The sequence below is a fragment of the Tribolium castaneum genome, unplaced genomic scaffold, assembly GCF_031307605.1.
Source record: "Tribolium castaneum strain GA2 unplaced genomic scaffold, icTriCast1.1 ptg000049l, whole genome shotgun sequence".
Classification (NCBI taxonomy): domain Eukaryota; kingdom Metazoa; phylum Arthropoda; class Insecta; order Coleoptera; family Tenebrionidae; genus Tribolium; species Tribolium castaneum.
In genome coordinates this window covers 1-22,500 of record NW_026986647.1, presented here as the reverse complement: position 1 = coordinate 22,500, position 22,500 = coordinate 1, and the positions used below count along the sequence as shown (strand labels likewise).

The 22,500-nt window shown below is 34.0% G+C and overlaps 1 non-coding gene and 1 pseudogene across 1 annotated transcript; both read left to right on the top strand.

The window, feature by feature from the left end:
* Positions 1–4,777, top strand: part of LOC135267537 (large subunit ribosomal RNA) — a 10,809-nt pseudogene extending 6,032 nt beyond the window's left edge.
* Positions 4,778–9,647: 4,870 nt separating this feature from the next.
* On the top strand, positions 9,648–11,570 carry LOC135267527 (small subunit ribosomal RNA). The gene has a single exon (XR_010335945.1). It is a non-coding gene; the product is annotated as a small subunit ribosomal RNA (ribosomal RNA).
* The last annotated feature ends 10,930 nt before the right edge of the window (positions 11,571–22,500 follow it).

Here is a 22,500-nt window from a genome sequence, read left to right as displayed (position 1 = left end):
AAAGCGCTTAGGTCATGCTCCCCCGACATATGAAACAAAAACAGATTTTTATCTCAATTAGATCTAAAAGTCACTTCCCCCACCACCCGGACCACTAATGCAGACTTTGAGCTGGATAAAAGTCACAAAGTCATGATTAAATTTTTAAAGTTTTTTTAACTTAATCGATAGACATGCGCGTAAGATTAAAAAAATGATTTTTATAAATGTGGAATGACCACCCCTTCTATTCGAAAAACAACCCTAAATTTGACAAAAAAAAACAAAATCTACAAATAAAGCCTAATCGATACGGTTTTTTGCATATACGTAGCCCCTAAAATATTAATAAAAAATATTGTAACAAAAACCACCCCTTTGTATTAGAGGGTGAGTAAAGGGTAAAATTGTAATAAATAAAAAAATAATAAAATTAACCAAATTTAAATATGTTGTGTATTTTAATGCGTAGATAAGGCTCTTATATAATTTTTTTAGATTTCGCCCCTTGGGGGTGAGTTATTAAACAAAAATCTACAAATAAAGCCTAATCGACACGGTTTTTTGCATATAGGTAGCCCTGAAAATATTAGTAAAAAATATTATAACAAAAACCACCCCTTTGTATTAGGGGGTGAGTAAAGGGTAAAAATGTAAAAATTAAAAAAATTATAAAATTAACCAAATTTAAATATGTTGTGTATTTTAGTGCGTAGATAAGGCTCTTATATAATTTTTTTAGATTTCACCCTTTGGGGGTGAGTTATTAAACAAAAATCTACAAATAAAGCCTAATCGATACGGTTTTTTGCATATAGGTAGCCCCTAAAATATTCATAAAAAATATTTTAGCAAAAACCACCCCTTTGTATTTGAGGGTGAGTTAAGGGTAAAAATGTAACAATTAAAAAAAAACAAAATTAACCAAATTTAAATATGTTGTGTATTTTAGAGCGTAGATAGGGCTCTTATATAATTTTTTTAGATTTCACCCTTTGGGGGTGAGTTATTAAACAAAAATCTACAAATAAAGCCTAATCGATACGGTTTTTTGCATATAGGTAGCCCATAATATATTAATAAAAAATATTTTAGCAAAAACCACCCTTTTGTATTTGGGGGTGAGTTAAGGGTAAAAATGTAAAAATTAACAAAAAAAACAAATTAATCAAATTTAAATATGTTGTGTATTTTAGTGCGTAGATAAGGCTCTTCCATTAGTTTTTTAGATTTCACCCTTTGGGGGTGAGTTATTAAACAAAAATCTACAAATAAAGCCTAATCGATACGGTTTTTTGCATACAGGTAGCCCCTAAAATATTAATAAAAATATTTAGCAAAAACCACCCCTTTGTGTTTGGGGGTGAGTTAAGGATAAAAATGTAAAAATTAAAAAAAAAACAAAATTAACCAAATTTAAATATGTTGTGTATTTTAGTGCGTAGATAAGGCTCTTATATAATGTTTTTAGATTTCACCCTTTGGGGGTGAGTTATTAAACAAAAAGCTACAAATAAAGCCTAATCGATACGGTTTCTTGCATATAGGTAGCCTATAAAATATTAATAAAAAATAATTTTAGTAAAAACCACCCCTTTGTATTTGGGGGTGACTTAAGGGTAAAAATGTAAAAATTAAAAAAAAAACAAAATTAACCAAATTTAAATATGTTGTGTATTTTAGAGCGTAGATAAGGCTCTTATATAATTTTTTTAGATTTCACCCTTTGGGGGTGAGTTATTAAACAAAAATCTATAAATAAAGCCTAATCGATACGGTTTTTTGCATATAGGTAGCCCATAATATATTAATAAAAAATATTTTAGCAAAAACCACCCCTTTGTATTTGGGGGTGAGTTAAGAATAAAAATGTAAAAATTAACAAAAAAACAAAATTAATCAAATTTAAATATGTTGTGTATTTTAGTGCGTAGATAAGGCTCTTATATTCGTTTTTTAGATTTCACCCTTTGGGGGTAAGTTTTTAAACAAAAAACTACAAATAAAGCCTAATCGATACGGTTTTTTGCATATAGGTAGCCCCTAAAATATTAATAAAAATTTTTTTAGCAAAAACCACCCCTTTGTATTTGGGGGTGAGTTAAGGGTAAAAATGTAAAAATTAAAAAAAAATAACCAAATTTAAATATGTTGTGTATTTTAGTGCGTAGATAAGGCTCTTCCATTAGTTTTTTACATTTCACCCTTTGGGGGTGGGTTATTAAACAAAAATCTACAAATAAAGCCTAATCGATACGGTTTTTTCCAAACAGGTAGCCCCTAAAATATTAATAAAAATATTTTAGCAAAAACCACCCCTTTGTGTTTGGGGGTAAGTAAGGGTAAAAATGTAAAAATTAAAAAAAAAACAAAATTAACCAAATTTAAATATGTTGTGTATTTTAGTGCGTAGATAAGGCTCTTATATAATGTTTTTAGATTTTACCCTTTGGGGGTGAGTTATTAAACAAAAAGCTACAAATAAAGCCTAATCGATACGGTTTCTTGCATATAGGTAGCCTCTAAAATATTAATAAAAAATATTTTAGTAAAAACCACCCTTTTGTATTTGGGGGTGACTTAAGGGTAAAAATGTAAAAATTAAAAAAAAACAAAATTAACCAAATTTAAATATGTTGTGTATTTTAGAGCGTAGATAAGGCTCTTATATAATTTTTTTAGATTTCACCCTTTGGGGGTGAGTTATTAAACAAAAATCTACAAATAAAGCCTAATCGATACGGTTTTTTGCATATAGGTAGCCCATAATATATTAATAAAAAATATTTTAGCAAAAACCACCCCTTTGTATTTGGGGGTGAGTTAAGGGTAAAAATGTAAAAATTAAAAAAAAATAACCAAATTTAAATATGTTGTGTATTTTAGTGCGTAGATAAGGCCCTTATATTAGTTTTTTAGATTTCACCTTTTGGGGGTGAGTTATTAAACAAAATACTACAAATAAAGCCTAATCGATACGGTTTTTGGCATATAGGTAGCCCCTAAAATATTATTAAAAAATGTTTTAGCAAAAGCCACCCCTTTATATTTGGGGGTGAGTTAGGGGTAAAAATGTAAAAAATAAAAATAAAGAAAAATTTATCACATTTGGATATAAATAAACAAAAATTTATCACATTGTGTATATCAATGCGTACAAAAGGCCCCTATATTACTTTTTTGGATTTCACTCTTTGGGGGTGACTATTTAACTTTTATAAAAAAAGGTTTTTACATTTCCATAAGTGTCTTCGAATCGATTGACAAGCGGTTTACAATAAAAAAATATATTATAATAATTATAAAAAACAAACACCACTTACTTAAAAAAGCCACCCCTAAAATTGACAAAAAAAAAACAATTACAGTCAGATTAATATAGGTTGTAGCGTGCAAGTACCCTTTGAAATAGAAATAAAGATAATTTAAACAGCGAAGGAACTGGCTTACCTCGGCCTATGATTAGAAAACAGTTTTCTGTATAACTTGCATTCGCCATAACTATAAATAAATCACAAGGACAAACGTCTGACAAAGTAGGCATATACCTGGATGGGCCATGTTTTGTGCATGGCCAATTGTATGTAGCTATGAGTCGAGTGGGGTTAGGAGAAAATTTAAAAATATATATAACAAACGGACCTCAACAAGGGAAATATAACTATCGCAATGGAAGGACGTTTACCAGAAATGTCGTATTTCGGAATGTTGTAGCAAATAATACACGGCCACACACTATGCAACATAACGCAGATGAACCACTGCAACCTATTATTCTACAAATCTACGACGAATGGAATGATGATTTCGACTGGAATACACTTCCAGAATTTGAAGACAAACTTCTCGGCAATCCTCTTCCAATAATAAGAAGTATTCAACCGTTCTATACCGATTCATAATTAAGGCGGCAAGTATCCACCATGGAGAAGCCTGGTACGTCTGGAGTTAATATTAAACAAACGACAACACACTTACAAATCTCAAGTGACGATGACGAAGATTCTTTATAAAACCTTTTATATTTACTAAATTGAAAAACATATGTTAAAACAATTTAATAAATGTTATGTTTTTAATTGTGACAAGTGTTTTTAATATAATCCATATCATACATAACAACTTACACCGTGTTAAGCCTGAAATAATCAATTTAGCTCAAATTCTATTACGTTAGGTCCAAAAGATCAGTTTGGTTTTAAAAACTACACAACCAGAAATTCGACAAATATTGGCGGCGGTACTTTCAGGGCGCGTATTTTTCACCCGCTAATAGGGAACGTGAGCTGGGTTTAGACCGTCGTGAGACAGGTTAGTTTTACCCTACTGATGACTCGTCGTTGCGATAGTAATCCTGCTCAGTACGAGAGGAACCGCAGGTTCGGACATTTGGTTCACGCACTCGCTCGAGCGGGCGGTGGTGCGAAGCTACCATCCGTGGGATTATGCCTGAACGCCTCTAAGGCCGTATCCTTTCTAGTCAAAGGTGGCAACGATACCTTTAGGAGTTTCGAAAGTCGACAGGCTCAAAACAATGTGACTTTACTAGGCGTTTAACGCTTGCGTACGAACGTCGCACGAGACCTATTTGCCGTGTGAAGCCACCGATCGGCGGCGGGATCGATCCTTGCCACGTCCGACCAGGCTTCTAGACGGTCAATTATGGGTACATTGTTGTTCGACGTCGAAACTCGGAATTGTCTGTAGACGACTTACGTACCTGGCAGGGTGTTGTACTCGGTAGAGCAGTTTCCACGCTGCGATCTGTTGAGACTCAGCCCTCAGCTTGGGGATTCGTCTTGTCGGCGAGACGAGACCCCGTCAACGTTTAGAAAGCTGAGTGGATAAAAAATATACCCAGCCAGGTACACATTGTTTATATAAAAATTTCTAGTATGCAATGCAACTTGGGCTAATAACCAACATGAACTTACTATATTTTATTATTACATACGTACCTGGCAAGGTGTTGTATTCGGTAGAGCTGTTTCTACGCTGCGATCTGTTAAGACAGACTCAGCTTGGAGATTCGTCTTGTCGGTGAGACGAGACTCCGTCAACGTTTAGAAAGCTGAGAGAATAAAACAATACACAGCCAGGTACACATTGTTTAATAAATATTACTAGTATGCAATGCAACTTGGGCTAACCAACATGAACTTACTCTATTTTATCATTACAAATAAATTTACCTCTCTAAAAACTCTCACTCTTCTCACCACAATTTAATACACTTTAGTAGTGTACAGCCTTATTTCTCTCAAGTAACAAAAAGACGATGGTGTGGTTGGTGATAGTGATAGAAACCAACTAGTCTTAAAGAGTATGAGTAATAGAGTCAGAGATGAATAATACAAGAGAGAGGAAAGAAAGAGAAAGAGAAAGAAGACAGAGAGAAAGAAAGAAATTAAAAGGAAAAGAAGATAGATGATAGAGAGAGAGAGAGAGAGAGAGAGAGAGAGAGAGAGAGAGAGAGAGGAGAAAGAGTAGAAGAAAGCCAGCAAATTTATTCGAACGACATACTTCGTTCTACGGACTTAGCACATAGCTCTCGCCTAGCACATAGCTCTCGCCTAGCACATAGCTCTCGCCTAGCACATAGCTCTCGCCTAGCACATAGCTCTCGCCTAGCACATAGCTCTCGCCTTGCACCATTCACTGCTTAATAACTACTGCATATAATAAAGTCACGATTGCTCATGTGGTAAAATAGTAATGACACAATCATTTTGTTTAAAGGTATGCAACCAACATTACACAAAACGCGCGCTAAAGTTGCCTAAAACCACGAAGTACTACGTATACTTTAATTGTAACGCAACTGGTTTCACAGTAAACGTGTATGAAAATTGCCTATATTCAAGAAGTACTACATTTGTTTAAATATTGTATTACTGTTACGAAGTACGACGTTTAAATATTATGAATTATTTTTAGTTGTATATAAAATCAGCTATTTTTGTAAATTGATAATGCAACCCGCAATACACCAAATGTGTATTAATATTGCCTAACTTGTACGAAGTACAACGTTCATTTAAGTGCATTAAGTATGGTGCTCTGTGTGATGAAATACGACGTTCATGTGACCATAAAGTAACAAACGAAGTACGGCGCTCACAAATGCAGCACTCAAAATTATTGTTTCATTGCACGACGTTTGCTTTGTTTCTGACTGCGACGAAATGCAGCGTTCATTTGACTTTGTACATAGTACAGACGAAGTACGACGTTTGCGAAGTACGGCACTCAAAATCGTGATTTTCATGTACGACGTTTATTTGCACGTCCTGCCGACTGCGACGGAGTACAGCGTTCAATTGACTTTGTGCCTAGTACAGACGAAGTACGACGTTTGCGAAGTACGGCACTCAAAATCATGATTTTCTTGTAAGACGTTTATTTGCAGTTGCTACCGACTGCGACGAAGTACAGCGTTCAATTGACTTTGTACATAGTACAGACGAAGTACGACGTTTGCGAAGTACGGCACTCAAAATCATGATTTTCTTGTAAGACGTTTATTTGCAGTTGCTTCCGACTGCGACGAAGTACAGCGTTCAATTGACTTTGTACATAGTACAGACGAAGTACGACGTTTGCGAAGTACGGCACTCAAAATCATGATTTTCTTGTAAGACGTTTATTTGCAGTTGCTTCCGACTGCGACGAAGTACAGCGTTCAATTGACTTTGTACATAGTACAGACGAAGTACGACGTTTGCGAAGTACGGCACTCAAAATCATGATTTTCTTGTAAGACGTTTATTTGCAGTTGCTTCCGACTGCGACGAAGTACAGCGTTCAATTGACTTTGTACATAGTACAGACGAAGTACGACGTTTGCGAAGTACGGCACTCAAAATCATGATTTTCTTGTAAGACGTTTATTTGCAGTTGCTTCCGACTGCGACGAAGTACAGCGTTCAATTGACTTTGTACATAGTACAGACGAAGTACGACGTTTGCGAAGTACGGCACTCAAAATCATGATTTTCTTGTACGACGTTTATTTGCACGCGCTGTCGACTGCGACGAGGTTTAGCGTTCACTTGACTTTGTACATAGTATAGACGAAGTACGACGTTTGCGAAGTACGGCACTCAAAATCGTGATTTTCTTGTACGACGTTTATTCGCACGTGCTGCCGACTGCGACGAAATGCAGCGTTCATAGTACAAACGAAGTACGACGTTCACAAAGTGATGAAGTAAAACGTAAACAATAAATAATAATAATGCAACCCACAATACACTAATTGTGTATTAAAATTGCATAACCTACACGAAGTACGACGTTCAAGAATACTAAAGAATTTTATTTGTGTTGTATATAATGAAAAAACAGCAAATTTTTTTGCAAATTACGTATCTGTAAATAAATGTAAACATTTAGCAACTAATCAAAATTGTTTTTTTTGCCTAGATATTAAAGTAAAACATAAAAATACATTAAATTTATAAAATGCAACCCGCAGCACACTAGATGTGCATTAATATTGCATAACCTTCACGAAGTACGACGTCCAAAAATATTAATTTTTTTTTATATTGAGGTTAAAAGTGAGAAAACATAAATTAATAATAATGCAACCTGCAATACACTTAATATGTACTGATCTTGCATAACCTTCACGAAGTACTACGTTCAAATATAAATTAATATTATTGTGACCCGCAATACACTAAATTTGTATCAATATTGCATAACCTACACGAAGTACGACGTTTAAGAATATTAAAGAATTTTATTTGTGTTGTATATAATAAAAAAACAGCAAATTTTTTTGCAAATTACGTATCTGTAAATAAATGTAAACATGTAAACATTCAGCAACTAATCAAAAGTGTTTTTTTGCCTAGACATTAAAGTAAATCATAAGAATACATTAAATTTATAAAATGCAACCCGCAGCACAACAGATGTGCATCAATATTGCATAACTGTTACGAAGTACGACGTCCAAAAATATTAAATTTTTTTTTATATGAAGGTAAAAAGTGAGAAAACATAAATTAATAATAATGCAACCTGCAATACACGTAATGTGTACTGATGTTGCATAACCTTCACGAAGTACTACGTTCAAATATAAATTTATATTATTGCGACCCGCAATACACTAAATTTGTATCAATATTGCATAACTTACACGAAGTACGACGTTTAAAAATATTAAATGTTTTATTTGTAGTTTGCATATAATAAAAAAAAAAACAAATTTTTATGTAAATTACGTATCTATAAATAAACGTACACATTTAACAATTAAATAAACATAGTATTTTGGCCTAGATATTAAATTAAAACATAAAAATGCATAATATTTATTAAAATGCAACTTGCAATACACCAAATGTGTATTAATATTGCATAACCTTTACGAAGTACGACGTTCACGAAGTACGTCGTTTACGAAGTGCGACGTTTACGAAGTACGTCGTTTACGAAGTGCGACGTTCACGAAGTACGTCGTTTACGAAGTGCGACGTTCACGAAGTACGTCGTTTACGAAGTGCGACGTTTGCGAAGTACGACGTCTACACATTAGGGCACTCAAAATTATTGTTACGTTGTACGACATTCAGACGTTCCAACTGCGACTAACTACAGCATTCATTTGACTTTGCACATACGACGAACGAAGTACGACGTTTACGAAGTACGGCGCTTAAAATAATTTTGTTTTTATTAATTAATTATTTTTTTTTAAAACAAACGTTTTTATAATTAAATTTTATAATGGTTTAAATATAAAATATGACTTTTTAATATTATCAATATTTAAAATATTTTCTCCCTTTTGTGTGTATGCCTTATAGTTATAGAGCTGTGCGCTTCGGTAGACGTCGCCTGTGGAGCTATGTCAGTGGAGCGGTGCGCACATCCAATACCGAGCGGCTGCCTCGATCGGTGTCGCGCTGGTATACATATGGTAGTGGTGTGTGTCGATGCGTTGAGTGAGGCGATATGAACGGTGTAACGGTTTAGTCGAAGTTTATCATAAATGACGACGACAAAACGACCGATTATGTATACGTTCTGCATTTGCTTCCAATTTATCGACGTTTATCGCACATTTCCGCTATCGAATTCGAATAGGGCTTTGCTTGCGAGATTGCTTTATTTTGTGATTTTGTGGCTCGCCCAGTTCCCCACAGCGAGATTGCGGATGCGGCAAAACGTATTCTCTTACGTTGGCGGTCCTTATGCAATCAAACTTTGTTGAACTAACAAATGTTTGTGATTTAAACAAACAAAAATTATAAATGCGTCAACTCTCTAATATCCGAGCGAGAATATTTATATAATATTCGTAACGTTTATGGATTCGAAAGAATTTCATAAATTCACGTCGCATTCAATCTTGCGAAGAGTGAAGAGAATGTTTGAACTTTTAAATCGGCAAAGGTAAAAAATAATATTATAAATATTATTATTATTATGCCTTTATTGACCGATATATGTGTTGTGGTGTTTAACGACTACGACGACGATGATGACGATACATTTATCTCTATATCGTACGAAGAAAAGAAGAAACAGCGTGGCGTTACTTTCTTATATGTTAGATTGTTTCGCACAAACGCGCATATTCTTCATCTTTATAAACGATGATGATGAGTATTTTATTCTCTCGTCTGTCTCAAAAAACACAAAAACACAGTTCCCTGGTTGATCCTGCCAGTAGTCATATGCTTGTCTCAAAGATTAAGCCATGCATGTCTCAGTACAAGCCAAATTAAGGTGAAACCGCGAAAGGCTCATTAAATCAGTTATGGTTCCTTAGATCGTACCCACATTTACTTGGATAACTGTGGTAATTCTAGAGCTAATACATGCAAACAGAGCTCCGACCGGAGACGGAAGGAGCGCTTTTATTAGATCAAAACCAATCGGTGGCGGTTTCGCCGTCATCGTACAACTTGGTGAATCTGAATAACTTTACGCTGATCGCACGGTCTCGCACCGGCGACGCATCTTTCAAATGTCTGCCTTATCAACTGTCGATGGTAGGTTCTGCGCCTACCATGGTTGTAACGGGTAACGGGGAATCAGGGTTCGATTCCGGAGAGGGAGCCTGAGAAACGGCTACCACATCCAAGGAAGGCAGCAGGCGCGCAAATTACCCACTCCCGGCACGGGGAGGTAGTGACGAAAAATAACGATACGGGACTCATCCGAGGCCCCGTAATCGGAATGAGTACACTCTAAACCCTTTAACGAGGATCAATTGGAGGGCAAGTCTGGTGCCAGCAGCCGCGGTAATTCCAGCTCCAATAGCGTATATTAAAGTTGTTGCGGTTAAAAAGCTCGTAGTCGAATTTGTGTCCCGCGCCGCCGGTTCATCGTTCGCGGTGTTAACTGGCGTTTCGCGGGACGTCCTGCCGGTGGGCTTAGCTCGAGAGGGCGGCCCAACTCAATCCCGCCGCGGTGCTCTTCATTGAGTGTCGAGGTGGGCCGGCACGTTTACTTTGAACAAATTAGAGTGCTTAAAGCAGGCTAAAACTTCGCCTGAATACTGTGTGCATGGAATAATGGAATAGGACCTCGGTTCTATTTTGTTGGTTTTCGGAACCCCGAGGTAATGATTAATAGGAACGGATGGGGGCATTCGTATTGCGACGTTAGAGGTGAAATTCTTGGATCGTCGCAAGACGGACAGAAGCGAAAGCATTTGCCAAAAACGCTTTCATTGATCAAGAACGAAAGTTAGAGGTTCGAAGGCGATCAGATACCGCCCTAGTTCTAACCATAAACGATGCCAGCTAGCGATCCGCCGACGTTCCTCCGATGACTCGGCGGGCAGCTTCCGGGAAACCAAAGCTTTTGGGTTCCGGGGGAAGTATGGTTGCAAAGCTGAAACTTAAAGGAATTGACGGAAGGGCACCACCAGGAGTGGAGCCTGCGGCTTAATTTGACTCAACACGGGAAACCTCACCAGGCCCGGACACCGGAAGGATTGACAGATTGAGAGCTCTTTCTTGATTCGGTGGGTGGTGGTGCATGGCCGTTCTTAGTTGGTGGAGCGATTTGTCTGGTTAATTCCGATAACGAACGAGACTCTAGCCTGCTAAATAGGCGTATTTCGACATCCCAAATGCCGGCTGGAGCCGGGTTCGCCCGGTCTCTATGTGCGGTTTTTACTGTCGGCGTACAAACAATTCTTCTTAGAGGGACAGGCGGCTTCTAGCCGCACGAGATTGAGCAATAACAGGTCTGTGATGCCCTTAGATGTTCTGGGCCGCACGCGCGCTACACTGAAGGAATCAGCGTGTCCTCCCTGACCGAGCGGTCCGGGTAACCCGCTGAACCTCCTTCGTGCTAGGGATTGGGGCTTGCAATTGTTCCCCATGAACGAGGAATTCCCAGTAAGCGCGAGTCATAAGCTCGCGTTGATTACGTCCCTGCCCTTTGTACACACCGCCCGTCGCTACTACCGATTGAATGATTTAGTGAGGTCTTCGGACCGGTGCGCGGTGGCGTTTCGACGTTGCCGATGTTGCTGGGAAGATGACCAAACTTGATCATTTAGAGGAAGTAAAAGTCGTAACAAGGTTTCCGTAGGTGAACCTGCGGAAGGATCATTAACGTGTAAATGTTGTTGTTTAGTTGTCACACATACACACACATTTTGTCTGTGCTGATCAACAAAAAACACACATACATACACTATTCGTATGATGATCAATTCTCATACAAAATTCTTTATTATGCGTCGAACGGAAAAGCAACAACGGGTCGTCTTGCATTAAGCGGATCTGTTGTTACGTTTTTCGATTTATTTTATAAATCGATTGTAAACGTGCCGTAAACGACGTTTTCAAAGAATTTTTTCGAACATTAACACGAATCAATATTGTCGAAAGATGGTTATGTGCTAACGTTTTATTATTGCTTTCGCAGTGCCGGTCTTAGCGTATTTCCATCATCGTATTCGCTTCGAAAAAAAGTACTAATACACAGTGGTGGTGTATAATTAATGTGCAAGAGATGTTGTTGTTGTTGTTGTAGTATTTGTATATGGTTGGAGTTATTTATAATAACAAACAAGAATGAATGAATGAATAATAATGGTGTCTGCCAATACGATCGTACTTTATGTACACGACTAAAACTTTATACATACAAACCATAATAATAAATAAACTCGAAACAACCAACAACAAAATTATTACGCTACTGTACATACAAAAACACATTTATACATACCATCATTTTACTTTACCGATGGTGAGTGATGTTTGAAAAATAAACGCTTAGGCTTACGGTTTTGTAAGCCAGTCTTTGCGTATTTTCTTCATCGTATTCGCTTCGGAAAAAAGAAAATAAAGATGGTGTATAATTAATGTGTAAAAGAGATGTTGTAGTTGTAATTTAATTTGTAAATGGTTGGAGTTTATTAATAAATAAAAGGGGCTGTCTATTCGTCTGTACTTTATGTACAAGACTAAAACTTTATACATACAAACCATAATAATAAATAAACTCGAAACAACCAACAACAAAATTAATACGCTACTGTACATACAAATACACATTTATACATACCATCATTTTACTTAACCGATGGTGAGTGATGTTTGAAAAATAAACGCTTAGGCTTACGGTTTTGTAAGCCAGTCTTTGCGTATTTTCTTCATCGTATTCGCTTCGGAAAAAAGAAAATAAAGATGGTGTATAATTAATGTGTAAAAGAGATGTTGTAGTTGTAATTTAATTTGTAAATGGTTGGAGTTTATTAATAAATAAAAGGGGCTGTCTATTCGTCTGTACTTTATGTACAAGACTACAAAAACGTTTTATAACAATAAAAAGCTCTAAACAACCAATAACAAAATATACTACTACTATACTACTATACATACAAACGCACATTTATAAATACATAAAATCAATTTACTTTATCGATAGTGAGTGATGTTTGGAAAAAAACGCTTAGGCTTACGGTTTTCGGGTACCTGGGTTCCGCATGCGTCGAAGTAATAATTTACTTTAACGACGCGACGAACCGTAGGAATCTAAATAAAAAAGTTTATTAACTTTTTTAGATTCTGTGGGTTTTAAATGATATACGCCCGACTGACGAAGGAACGTTTTGCACTGCCTGTGCTTTTCTTTTGATTCGTTTTTATGTCGACGGACGTTCTTAGAATGCCCACCAAACGACGTATCACACAAAACACCCTACAATTGTATTGTTTGGTAAATATTGTTGTGATTAAGTTTGTAGCTGTGGCGTTTGTTTGAAGAAAACGTCTGGTTTTTCGACATATTTTCTATTTAATAAATATACATAATGCTTATCGCAAAAGGAGCAGAGTTTTATAGACAAAGTTGATAGAGAAAAAAAACCTAATAGATATATATACGTATTTATAAAACGTTAATATCATCGGGTTATTCTTTATGTAAACTTAAACTATAACTGCATACTCTTTTCGATAAGTAGAAACAAATGCCACTTTAATTAAATAAAATATTATAAAATATAACGCCGAACGTTTCTTTCGATTGGTCCGTTTCTCACATATACATCACAATTGTAATAACCTTAAGTAGTTATTTTTGTTGTTGTGTGATGATGAAACGATTTCGATGTGGAACGGTGCGTTATGTAATAATATTTTAAATTTGTTTGAAAAGATTACCCTGAACGGTGGATCACTTGGCTCGTGGGTCGATGAAGAACGCAGCTAATTGCTACAAATAAAGCCTAATCGATACGGTTTTTTGCATATACGTAGCCCCTAAAATATTAATAAAAAATATTATAACAAAAACCACCCCTGTGTATTAGGGGGTGAGTAAAGGGTAAAAACGTAAAAAATAAAAAAAAATAAAAATTAACCAAATTTAAATATGTTGTGTATTTTAGTGTGCAGATAAGGCCTCTATGTTGTTTTTTTAGATTTCACCCTTAGGGGGTGAGTTTTTAACGTATTTAAAAAACCACTAAATTCAAAAAATTCAAACCATGTCAAAGATGTTTTTTAAAAATTTTAGACCTCAAAAAGAAACTCCGAAATTCTCTTAGCTTTCGTTTTTCATTGGTCCAGAGCGCATGCGCATGCGCGTCTGACCTGTACATTTTCCCCACCAAACGTCCATAGATCACGGTAACTAAAGGGCGTACAAACATCAAACAACTTCTAAAGTGCTTAGGTCATGCTCCCCCGACATATGAAAAAAAAAACAGATTTTTATCTCAATTAGATCTAAAAGTCACTTCCCCCACCACCCGGACCACTAATGCGGACTTTGAGCTGGATAAAAGTCACAAAGTCATGATTAAAATTTTAAAGTTTTTTTAACTTAATCGATAGACATGCGCGTAAGATTAAAAAAATAATTTTTATAAATGTGAAAAGACCACCCCTTCTATTCGAAAAACAACCCTAAAATTGACAAAAAAAACCAAAATCTACAAATAAAGCCTAATCGATACGGTTTTTTGCATATACGTAGCCCCTAAAATATTAATAAAAAATATTATAACAAAAACCACCCCTGTGTATTAGGGGGTGAGTAAAGGGTAAAAACGTAAAAAATAAAAAAAAATAAAAATTAACCAAATTTAAATATGTTGTGTATTTTAGTGTGCAGATAAGGCCTCTATGTTGTTTTTTTAGATTTCACCCTTAGGGGATGAGTTATTAAACAAAAATCTACAAATAAAGCCTAATCGATACGGGTTTTTGCATATAGGTAGCCCCTAAAATATTAATAAAAAATATTTTAGCAAAAACCACCCCATTGTATTTGGGGGTGAGTTAAGGGTAAAAATGTAAAAATTAAAAAAAAAACGCAATTATCCAAATTTAAATATGTTGTGTATTTTAGTGCGTAGATAAGGCTCTTATATAATTTTTTTAGATTTCACCCTTTGGGGGTGAGTTATTAAACAAAAATCTACAAATAAAGCCTAGGCAATACGGTTTTTTGCATATACGTAGCCCATAAAATATTAATAAAAAAAATTTTAGCAACAACCACCCTTTTGTATTTGGGGGTGAGTTAAGGGTAAAAATGTAAAAATTAAAAAAAAAACACAATTAACCAAATTTAAATATGTTGTGTATTTTAGTGCGTAGATAAGGCTCTTATATAATGTTTTTAGATTCCACCCTTTGGGGGTGAGTTATTAAACAAAATCTACAAATAAAGCCTAATTGATACGGTTTTTTGCATATACGTAGCCCCTAAAATTTTAATAAAAAATATTTTAGCAAAAAACACCCTTTTCTATTTGGGGGTGAGTTAAGGGTAAAAATGTAAAAATTAAAAAAAAAAACGCAATTATCCAAATTTAAATATGTTGTGTATTTTAGTGCGTAGATAAGGCTCTTATATAATTTTTTTAGATTTCACCCTTTGGGGGTGAGTTATTAAACAAAAATCTACAAATAAAGCCTAAGCAATACGGTTTTTTGCATATACGTAGCCCATAAAATATTAATAAAAAAAATTTTAGCAACAACCACCCTTTTGTATTTGGGGGTGAGTTAAGGGTAAAAATGTAAAAATTAAAAAAAAAACACAATTAACCAAATTTAAATATGTTGTGTATTTTAGTGCGTAGATAAGGCTCTTATATAATGTTTTTAGATTCCACCCTTTGGGGGTGAGTTATTAAACAAAATCTACAAATAAAGCCTAATTGATACGGTTTTTTGCATATACGTAGCCCCTAAAATTTTAATAAAAAATATTTTAGCAAAAAACACCCTTTTCTATTTGGGGGTGAGTTAAGGGTAAAAATGTAAAAATTAAAAAAAAAAATTAACCAAATTTAAATATGTTGTGTATTTTAGTGCGTAGATAAAACTCTTATATAATTTTTTTAGATTTCACCCTTTGGGGGTGGGTTATTAAACAAAAATCTACAAATTAAGCCTAATCGATACGGTTTTTGGCATATACGTAGCCCCTAAAATATTAATAAAAAATATTTTAGTAAAAACCACCCCTTTGTATTTGGGGGTGACTTAAGGGTAAAAATGTAAAAATTAAAAAAAAAATTACCAAATTTAAATATGTTGTGTATTTTAGTGCGTAGATAAGGCTCTTGCAATAGTTTTTTACATTTCACCCTTTGGGGGTGAGTTATTAAACAAAAATCTACAAATAAAGCCTAATCGATACGGTTTTTTGCATACAGGTAGCCCCTAAAATAATAATAAAAATATTTTAGCAAAAACCTTCCCTTTGTGTTTGGGGGTGAGTTAAGGGTAAAAATGTAAAAATTAAAAAAAAAAACAAAATTAACCAAATTTAAATATGTTGTGTATTTTAGTGCGTAGATAAGGCTCTTATATAATGTTTTTAGATTTCACCCTTTGGGGGTGAGTTATTAAACAAAAAGCTACAAATAAAGCCTAATCGATACGGTTTCTTGCATATAGGTAGCCTCTAAAATATTAATAAAAAATATTTCAGTAAAAACCACCCCTTTGTATTTGGGGGTGACTTAAGGGTAAAAATGTTAAAATTAAAAAAAAAACAAAATTAACCAAATTTAAATATGTTGTGTATTTTAGAGCGTAGATAAGGCTCTTATATAATTTTTTTAGATTTCACCCTTTGGGGGTGAGTTATTAAACAAAAATCTACAAATAAAGCCTAATCGATACGGTTTTTTGCATATAGGTAGCCCATAATATATTAATAAAAAATATTTTAGCAAAAACCACCTCTTTGTATTTGGGGGTGAGTTAAGGGTAAAAATGTAAAAATTAAAAAAAAATAACCAAATTTAAATATATTGTGTATTTTAGTACGTAGATAAGGCACTTATATTAGTTTTTTAGATTTCACTTTTTGGGGGTGAGTTATTAAACAAAATACTACAAATAAAGCCTAATCGATACGGTTTTTGGCATATAGGTAGCCCCTGAAATATTAATAAAAAATGTTTTAGCAAAAACCACCCCTTTATATTTGGGGGTGAGTTAGGGGTAAAAATGTAAAAATTAAAAAAAAAACAAAATTAATCAAATTTGAATATGTTGTGTATTTTAGTGCGTAGATAAAGCTCTTATATTCGTTTTTTAGATTTTACCCTTTGGGGGTAAGTTATTAAACTAAAATCTACAAATAAAACTAATCGATACGGTTTTTGCATATAGGTAGCCCCTAAAATATTAATAAAAAATATTTTAGCAAAAAACACCCTTTTGTATTTGGGGGTGAATTAAGGGTAAAAACGTAAAAAAAAAATAAACAAAAATTAACCTAATTTAAATAATTGAAAATTTATCACATTTACTACAAATATTGTATGTATTTCAATGCGTACATAAGGACCATATATTTCTTTTTTTTTAATTTTACCCTTAGAGGGTGAGTTTTTAGCGTTTGTAAAAAAATGTTACTGGATTCCTATAATTACCATTAAATCTACAGTCATGTGGTTTACAATAAAAAAAATATATTACCATAAAGAACTAAGAACTAAATACTTTTTCCTTATCAAAAACACCCCTAAAGTGTACAAAAAAAAAAAATACACATACAGTCAGATCGATATGGGTTTTTGCGTGCAAGTACCCACTAAAATAAAAATAAAACTTATTTAAATAAAATCCACCCCTTTGAATTAAGAGGTGAGTTAAGGGTAAAAATGTAAAAAATAAAAATAAAGAAAAATTTATCACATTTGGATATAAATAAACAAAAATTTATCACATTTGGGTATATTGTGTATATCAATGCGTACAAAAGGCCCCTATATTACTTTTTTGGATTTCACTCTTTAGGGGTGACTATTTAACTTTTATAAAAAACGGTTTTTACATTTCCATAAGTGTCTTCGAATCGATTGACAAGCGGTTTACAATAAAAAAATATATTATAATAATTAAAAAAACAAACACCACTTACTTAAAAAAGCCACCCCTAAAATTGACAAAAAAAAACAAATACAGTCAGATTAATATAGGTTGTAGCGTGCAAGTACCCTTTGAAATAGAAATAAAGATAATTTAAACAGCGAAGGAACTGGCTTACCTCGGCCTATGATTAGAAAACAGTTTCCTGTATAACTTGCATTCGCCATAACTATAAATAAATCACAAGGACAAACGTCTGACAAAGTAGGCATATACCTGGATGGGCCATGTTTTGTGCATGGCCAATTGTATGTAGCTATGAGTCGAGTGGGGTTAGGAGAAAATTTAAAAATATATATAACAAACGGACCTCAACAAGGGAAATATAACTATCGCAATGGAAGGACGTTTACCAGGAATGTCGTATTTCGGAATGTTGTAGCAAATAATACACGGCCACACACTATGCAACATAACGCAGATGAACCACTGCAACCTATTATTCTACAAATCTACGACGAATGGAATGATGATTTTGACTGGAATACACTTCCAGAATTTGAAGACAAATTTCTCGGCAATCCTCTTCCAATAATAAGAAGTATTCAACCGTTCTATACCGATTCACAATTAAGGCGGCAAGTATCCACCATGGAGAAGCCTGGTACGTCTGGACTTAATATTAAACAAACGACAACACACTTACAAATCTCAAGTGACGATGACGAAGATTCTTTATAAAACCTTTTATATTTACTAAATTGAAAAACATATGTTAAAACAATTTAATAAATGTTATGTTTTTAATTGTGACAAGTGTTTTTAATATAATCCATATCATACATAACAACTTACACCGTGTTAAGCCTGAAATAATCAATTTAGCTCAAATTCTATTACGTTAGGTCCAAAAGATCAGTTTGGTTTTAAAAACTATACAACCAGAAATTCGACAAATATTGGCGGCGGTACTTTCAGGGCGCGTATTTTTATTATACCCGCTAACGGAGACCTTGAGCTATAGAAAAAATTTTCTATGCGCGCCGAAGGCGCGCATGTACTTTATAGATTTTGACCTGGGAAATTTAAAAATCAACACCAAAACTTTCTACACCCCCTACAACCCCCTTAAAAATAGCCAAATACAACAAATTTTAACAACCACTAAATTCAAAATCGTCTCATAACGTTAAAAAATTTTTTCAAAATTTTACACCTCAAAAAGAAACTCCGAAATTCTCTTAGCTTTTGTTTTCCATTGGTCCAGAGCGCATGCGCATGCGCGTCTGACCTGTACATTTTCCCCACCAAACGTCCATAGATCACGGTAACTAAAGGGCGTACAATCATCAAACAACTTCTAAAGTGCTTAGGTCATGCTCCCCCGACATATGAAAAAAAAAAACAGATTTTTATCTCAATTAGTTCTAAAAGTCACTTCCCCCACCACCCGGACCACTAATGCGGACTTTGAGCTGGATAAAAGTCACAAAGTCATGATTAAATTTTTAAAGTTTTTTTAACTTAATCGATAGACATGCGCGTAAGATTAAAAAAATTACTTTTATAAATGTGGAATGACCACCCCTTCTATTCGAAAAACAACCCTAAAATTGACAAAAAAAAACAAAATCTACAAATAAAGCCTAATCGATACGGTTTTTTGCATATACGTAGCCCCTAAAATATTAATAAAAAATATTATAACAAAAACCACCCCTGTGTATTAGAGGGTGAGTAAAGGGTAAAAACGTAAAAAATAAAAAAAAATAAAAATTAACCAAATTTAAATATGTTGTGTATTTTAGTGTGCAGATAAGGCCTCTATGTTGTTTTTTTAAATTTCACCCTTAGGGGGTGAGTTTTTAACGTATTTAAAAAACCACTAAATTCAAAAAATTCAAACAATGTCAAAGATGTTTTTTAAAAATTTTAGACCTCAAAAAGAAACTCCGAAATTCTCTTAGCTTTCGTTTTTCATTGGTCCAGAGCGCATGCGCATGCGCGTCTGACCAGTACATTTTCCCCACCAAACGTCCACAGATCACGGTAACTAAAGGGCGTACAATCATCAAACAACTTCTAAAGCGCTTAGGTCATGCTCCCCCGACATATGAAACAAAAACAGATTTTTATCTCAATTAGATCTAAAAGTCACTTCCCCCACCACCCGGACCACTAATGCGGACTTTGAGCTGGATAAAAGTCACAAAGTCATGATTAAAATTTTAAAGTTTTTTTAACTTAATCGATAGACATGCGCGTAAGATTAAAAAAATAATTTTTATAAAGGTGGAATAACCACCCCTTCTATTCGAAAAACAACCCTAAAATTGACAAAATAAACCAAAATCTACAAATAAAGCCTAATCGATACGGTTTTTTGCATATACGTAGCCCCTAAAATATTAATAAAAAATATTATAACAAAAACCACCCCTGTGTATTAGGGGGTGAGTAAAGGGTAAAAACGTAAAAAATAAAAAAAATAAAAATTAACCAAATTTAAATATGTTGTGTATTTTAGTGTGCAGATAAGGCCTCTATGTTGTTTTTTTAGATTTCACCCTTAGGGGGTGAGTTTTTAACGTAATTAAAAAACCACTAAATTCAAAAAATTCAAACAATGTCAAAGATGTTTTTTAAAAATTTTAGACCTCAAAAAGAAACTCCGAAATTCTCTTAGCTTTCGTTTTTCATTGGTCCAGAGCGCATGCGCATGCGCGTCTGACCTATACATTTTCCCCACCAAACGTCCATAGATCACGGTAACTAAAGGGCGTACAATCATCAAACAACTTCTAAAGTGCTTAGGTCATGCTCCCCCGACATATGAAAAAAAAAACAGATTTTTATCTCAATTAGATCTAAAAGTCACTTCCCCCACCACCCGGACCACTAATGCGGACTTTGAGCTGGATAAAAGTCACAAAGTCATGATTAAATTTTTAAAGTTTTTTTAACTTAATCGATAGACATGCGCGTAAGATTAAAAAAATAATTTTTATAAATGTGGAATGACCACCCCTTCTATTCGAAAAACAACCCTAAAATTGACAAAAAAAAACAAAATCTACAAATAAAGCCTAATCGATACGGTTTTTTGCATATACGTAGCCCCTAAAATATTAATAAAAAATATTATAACAAAAACCACCCCTGTGTATTAGGGGGTGAGTAAAGGGTAAAAACGTAAAAAATAAAAAAAAATAAAAATTAACCAAATTTAAATATGTTGTGTATTTTAGTGTGCAGATAAGGCCTCTATGTTGTTTTTTTAGATTTCACCCTTAGGGGGTGAGTTTTTAACGTAATTAAAAAACCACTAAATTCAAAAAATTCAAACAATGTCAAAGATTTTTTTTAAAAATTTTAGACCTCAAAAAGAAACTCCGAAATTCTCTTAGCTTTCGTTTTTCATTGGTCCAGAGCGCATGCGCATGCGCGTCTGACCTGTACATTTTCCCCACCAAACGTCCATAGATCACGGTAACTAAAGGGCGTACAATCATCAAACAACTTCTAAAGTGCTTAGGTCATGCTCCCCCGACATATGAAAAAAAAAACAGATTTTTATCTCAATTAGATCTAAAAGTCACTTCCCCCACCACCCGGACCACTAATGCGGACTTTGAGCTGGATAAAAGTCACAAAGTCATGATTAAAATTTTAAAGTTTTTTTAACTTAATCGATAGACATGCGCGTAAGATTAAAAAAATAATTTTTATAAATGTGGAATGACCACCCCTTCTATTCGAAAAACAACCCTAAAATTGACAAAAAAACCAAAATCTACAAATAAAGCCTAATCGATACGGTTTTTTGCATATACGTAGCCCCTAAAATATTAATAAAAAATATTATAACAAAAACCACCCCTGTGTATTAGGGGGTGAGTAAAGGGTAAAAACGTAAAAAATAAAAAAAATAAAAAATTAACCAAATTTAAGTATGTTGTGTATTTTAGTGTGCAGATAAGGCCTCTATGTTGTTTTTTTAGATTTCACCCTTAGGGGGTGAGTTATTAAACAAAAATCTACAAATAAAGTCTAATCGATACGGGTTTTTGCATATAGGTAGCCCCTAAAATATTAATAAAAAATATTTTAGCAAAAACCACCCCTTTGTATTTGGGGGTGAGTTAAGGGTAAAAATGTAAAAATTAAAAAAAAAACACAATTAACCAAATTTAAATATGTTGTGTATTTTAGTGCGTACATAAGGCTCTTATATAATGTTTTTAGATTTCACCCTTTGGGGGTGAGTTATTAAACAAAAATCTACAAATAAAGCCTAATCGATACGGTTTTTTGCATATACGTAGCCCCTAAAATTTTAATAAAAAATATTTTAGCAAAAACCACCCTTTTCTATTTGGGGGTGAGTTAAGGGTAAAAATGTAAAAATAAAGAAAAAATTAACCAAATTTAAATATGTTGTGTATTTTAGTGCGTAGATAAAACTCTTATATAATTTTTTTAGATTTCGCCCTTTGGGGGTGAGTTATTAAACAAAAATCTACAAATTAAGCCTAATCGATACGGTTTTTGGCATATACGTAGCCCCTAAAATATTAATAAAAAATATTTTAGCAAAAACCACTTCTTTGTATTTGGGGGTGACTTAGGGGTAAAAATGTAAAAATTAAAAAAAAAAACAAAATTAATCAAATTTTAATATCTTGTGTAT